This window comes from Anomaloglossus baeobatrachus, chromosome 2 (genome assembly GCF_048569485.1).
Source record: "Anomaloglossus baeobatrachus isolate aAnoBae1 chromosome 2, aAnoBae1.hap1, whole genome shotgun sequence".
Taxonomy (NCBI): Eukaryota; Metazoa; Chordata; class Amphibia; order Anura; family Aromobatidae; genus Anomaloglossus; species Anomaloglossus baeobatrachus.
In genome coordinates, this window is record NC_134354.1 from 354,646,971 (window position 1) to 354,652,970 (window position 6,000).

Sequence of the window (6,000 nt, forward strand, 5' to 3'; positions counted from 1 at the left end):
ATTACATATTTTACCAGTTTTATTCCTACAAAGGGATTTTGCTTAAATTGAAGTTTATATTGAATGTGTTACTTTTTTCTCCATAGTTTGGTCTTTTGCTTTTGTATTTATGGGAACTATATATTTTGAAACAAATAGGATTTTTATAATCTGGGAATATGTTTTCTGTTAAAATGGTCAATAAAAAAGAAACCCAAAATCGTAGTTCTCTTGGTGATGGAAGCCAAAATGTATTGTCATTTGGCAACGAAACCAAGAATTTCACATATTACAAGTCGATAGGAAATTACTTCAACACCAAAAACAGATTGGTTCACTGGGGATTGAACCCAGGACCTTCTGCGTGTGAAGCAGCCGTGATGACCACTACACTATGAAACCTTTGAAATCCTGCAAAGTAATGGCAATTAGAGACGAGTTTTGACCGCCAGGGGAAAAAAAACAAATTCGTAGCTCTGTTGGTGATGGAAGCTAAAACATTCCGTTATTCGGCAACAATGCCAAGAACTTTATATACTGCAGGTTGATAGGGGATTATTTCAACACCAAGAACACATGGGTTTCACTGGGGATTGAACCCAGGAACTTCCGCGTGTAAAGCAGACGTGATTTCCACTACACTATGAAACCTTTGAAAGCCTGCAAAGTAATGGCAATTAGAGACGAGTTTTGACCGCCAGGAAAAAAAAACCAAATTCGTAGCTCTGTTGGGGATGGAAGCCAAAACATCCCATCATTCGGCAACAAAGCCAAGAACTTCATATATTGTAGTTTAATTGAGTATTATTTCAACACCAAGAACAGATTGGTTTTACTGGGGATTGAACGCAGGACCTTCTGCGTGTTAAGCAGATGTGATGACCACTACTCTATGAAACCTGGTGGAAAGTTGCTGTGTATTGGCTAGCAGAGCAGAATTGTGACTGACGGGGCTTTTTTTTTTGCTGAAGGAAAGTATTTTTGGTTAATGAAACATTTACAATTTTTATTACATATTTTACCAGTTTTATTCCTACAAAGGGATTTTGCTTAAAAGGAAGTTTACATTGAATGTGTTACTTTTTTCCACATAGTTTAGTTGTTTGCTTTTGTATTTAAAGGAACTATATATTTTGAAACAAACAGGATTTTTATAATATGGGATTATGTTTTCTGCTAAAATGGTCAATAAAAAAGAAACCCAAAATCGTAGTTCTCTTGGTGATGGAAGCCAAAATATATTATCAGTTGGCAACAAAACAAAGAATTTCATATGTTACAGGTTTAAAGCAAATTACTTCAACAACGAAAACAGCTTGTTTTTACTGGGGATTGAACCCAGGACCTTCTGCGTGTGAAGTAGCCGTGATGACGACTCCACTATGAAACCTGTGAAATCCTGCAAAGTAATGGCATTTAGAGACGAGTTTTGACCGCCAGGGGAAAAAAAATAATAATTTGTAGTTCTGTTTGTGATGGAAGCCAAAACATCCCGTCATTCGGCAACAAAACCGAGAACTTCAAACATTGTAGTTGGATAGCGTATTATTTGAACACTAAGAACAGAGTGGGTTCACTGGGGATTGAACTCAGGACCTTCTGCGTGTTAAGCAGACGTGTGACCACTACACTATGAAACCTGATGAAAAGTTACTGTGTATTGGCTAGCAGAGCAGAATTGTGACTGACGGGGCCTTTTTATTGCTGAAGGAAAGTATTTTTAGTTAATGAAACATTTACAATTATTATTACATATTTTACCAGTTTTATTCCTACAAAGGGATTTTGCTTAAATTGAAGTTTATATTGAATGTGTTACTTTTTTCTCCATAGTTTGGTCTTTTGCTTTTGTATTTATGGGAACTATATAATTTGAAACAAATAGGATTTTTATAATATGGGATTATGTTTTCTGCTAAAATGGTCAATAAAAAAGAAACCCAAAATCGTAGTTCTCTTTGTGAAGGAAGCCAAAATGTATTGTCATTTGGCAACGAAACCAAGAATTTCACATATTACAAGTCGATAGGAAATTACTTCAACACCAAGAACAGATTGGTTTCACTGGAGATTGAACCCAGGACCTTCTGCGTGTGAAGCAGACGTGATGACCACTACTCTATGAAACCTTTGAAATCCTGCAAAGTAATGGCAATTAGAGACGAGTTTTGACCGCCAGGGGAAAAAAAACAAATTCGTAGCTGTGTTGGTGATGGAAGCTAAAACATCCCGTTATTCGGCAACAATGCCAAGAACTTTATATACTGCAGGTTGATAGGGGATTATTTCAACACCAAGAACACATGGGTTTCACTGGGGATTGAACCCAGGACTTTCCGCGTGTAAAGCAGATGTGATTTTCACTACACTATGAAACCTTTGAAATTCTGCAAAGTAATGGCAATTAGAGACGAGTTTTGACCGCCAAGGAAAAAAAAAACAAATTCGTAGCTCTGTTGGGGATGGAAGCCAAAACATCCCATCATTCGGCAACAAAGCCAAAAACTTCATATATTGTAGATTAATTGAGTAATATTTCAACACCAAGAACAGATTGGTTTTACTGGGGATTGAACGCAGGACCTTCTGCGTGTTAAGCAGACGTGTGACCACTACACTATAAAACCTGATGAAAAGTTACTGTGTATTGGCTAGCAGAGCAGAATTGTGACTGACGGGGCCTTTTTATTGCTGAAGGAAAGTATTTTTAGTTAATGAAACATTTACAATTATTATTACATATTTTACCAGTTTTATTCCTACAAAGGGATTTTGCTTAAATTGAAGTTTATATTGAATGTGTTACTTTTTTCTCCATAGTTTGGTCTTTTGCTTTTGTATTTATGGGAACTATATTTTTTGAAACAAATAGGATTTTTAGAATATGGGATTATGTTTTCTGCTAAAATGGTCAATTAAATAGAAACCCAAAATCGTAGTTCTCTTTGTGATGGAAGCCAAAATGTATTGTCATTTGGCAACGAAACCAAGAATTTCACATATTACAAGTCGATAGGAAATTACTTCAACACCAAAAACAGCTTGTTTTTACTGGGGATTGAACCCAGTACCTTCTGTGTGTGAAGTAGACGTGATGACCACTCCACTATGAAAGCTGTGAAATCCTGCAAAGTAATGGCATTTAGAGACGAGTTTTGACCGCCAGGGGAAAAAAAAAAAATAATTTGTAGTTATGTTTGTGATGGAAGCCAAAACATCCCATCATTCGGCAACAAAGCCGAGAACTTCATATATTGTAGTCGGATAGCGTAATAATTCAACACTAAGAACAGATTGGTTTCACTGGGGATTGAACCCAGGACCTTCTGCGTGTTAAGCAGGCGTGATGACCACTACACTGTGAAACCTGATTAAAAGTTACTGTGTATTGCTAGCAGAGCAGAATTGTGACTGACGGGGCCTTTTTATTGCTGAAGGAAAGTATTTTTGGTTAATGAAACATTTACAATTTGTATTACATATTTTACCAGTTTTATTCCTACAAAGGGATTTTGCTTAAATTGAAGTTCATATTGAATGTGTTACTTTTTTCTCCATAGTTTGGTCTTTTGCTTTTGTATTTATGGGAACTATATATTTTGAAACAAACAGGATTTTTATAATGCAAGAGAAACAGGAGAGCAGATGTGGTTGAAATGCAAAAGAGAATGACAAATTTTATTACATCATAAAAAACAGTTTTTAGATGTAGCACAGAAAAATACATATAGGTGCAACAACAGAGGGCACCTTGGCACATAAAGAGTTAATCAGAATTAACAAGGCAAGTAGAATACATAAGACAACAAGTATACAGCACAGATGGCAAAAAATACAAAGTTACATGCCAGGTGATACCAGAGAACAATAGCTGGTGTGCAAGATAAGATAAAATTATACAGCACACTGGGTTTGTCAGTATATGCAAGCAATGATACATATCATTGGTAAATATATGCAAACACTGCTCACCAGCATGTCAGGTGATACCAGAGAACAATAGCTGGTGTGCAAGATAAGATAAAGTTATACAGCACACTGGGTTTGTCAGTATATGCAAGCAATGATACATATCAGTAGCTAAATATATGCAACACTGCTCACCAGCATGCCAGGTGATACCAGAGAACAATAGCTGGTGTGCAAGATAAGATAAAGTTATACAGCACACTGGGTTTGTCAGTATATGCAAACAATGATATATACCAGTGGCTAAAAGAATGTAAACACCGCTCACCAGCAATGATATAAAGTGCCAGATTAAGTGCAGGAGCCAGAGACCAAAAGTTCCCCCTCAGAAGCAAGATAACGTGCTTTTCAGGTCTTGTTAGTATAACCCTTCATCAGACCAAGGAGGGGTGGTGACTCATCTGTTCCCAGAAGCTTTAATAGACCATATGGTTCATCACATGGATCGGACAGGCCAGTCAGTGCAGGTTTAAGCTGGCACATGCGTGGTCATTGCTAATCCCACTAGCAGATGCGAGTGACGTCAAGCCGAGGAGTGCAGGGGAGAGGGCGAAGGCAACGCCCCCCACGAGCAAAACTCCGCCCTTGAGACATCGCTAAGCATGCCAGGGAGAGAAGAAAGACCAGGCATGTGCACACCACACATACTGGAACATACAAAGATACAGATATACGGGCTCCCACACAAACAGCAGTATAGGAACGCCAAGGAAAGAGGGCAAAGAAATAATGAAATGGCAGGAATCACAAGAATAACAGTAGTTAGCCCTCGACCAAGCAGTATCTAATCCCGACTGTCATGGGGGAAGCCACCTTGTAATCATAGTCCTGATGCACGATGTATTCAGGTAGTCATATTAACAGAGGCAGTGATCCATACGGAGCAGAAGATGGAAGCTGCAAAGAAAAGGGCACAAAATGGCATAAAACACTTGCAGCAATAAAATTAGAATATAAAAACAGAGGTAAAAAATTGCATAGGTGGTAAAAAACCACATCTAGCAAAAAAAGTGTGGGGGGGAATAGGACAGGGGTCTAAAGGAAGGGGGCAAAGCTAAGGGACTCATTCAGACCAGACGGAGCCATAGTACCCAGTAGGGTGATCCATTTGGTTTCTTTTTGGGCGAGGATCTTTTTAAGGTTCCCGCCCCTATTGCCGCCATGTACGACATCTATCCCTATGACACGCAATGATCTCGCATTACATCCGTGATGGTTCCGAAAATGCCTAGGAAGGGTCTTAAGAGTAGAAATATCGGTCACCGTCTTGGCAGCACCAATGTCTCTCACATGTTCACGCACTCTCACCCGCAATTCCCTAGAAGTTAAACCTATGTATATCTTAGGGCAACTACATTTAGCATAATAGATAACATAGGAAGTTGCGCATGAGATGTAACACCTAATATCAAATGTCCGACTACCATCTGCAGTGGAAAAGGTCTTACTGCAAGAGACATTGGTGCACGCAAGACAGCGACCGCAGGGAAAACACCCGCGAATAGGATTAGTAGAACCAAAGGGATGGGAAATCACAGGAACGTAATGACTATGTACGAGAAAATGTCGTAGATTTTTGGAACGGCGTGCCGTCATTAGAGGATAATCAGAGACCAAATCCCTTAGGGTAGGATCAGATTTTAGTATCGGCCAGTGTTTGTTTAATATGGCACGCATGTTATGCCATTCATGGTTGCACGCAGATATGAATCGAGCCTCTCCTGCCCCCGTATTCGCCTGACTAGATGGCTGCAGAAGCTCCTGTCGATTGGTATTCTTTGCCCTATTGTACCCCTTCTTTATGACACGACGGCTATATCCCCTATTAACCAATCTCGATGTTAGATCATTGTCCTGGGACTGAAAATTATCAGATGTAGAGCATATCCGCCTCATTCTGAGAAATTGCCCAACCGGGATGGCTTGGATGGTACTAACAGGATGAGAAGATGAGGCATGTAAAAGGGAGTTGACCGAGGTAGGCTTCCTAAAGACATCCGTCTGTAGTTGCCGACCACGGTCAACTCCAATCATAATATCCAAAAAATCAAT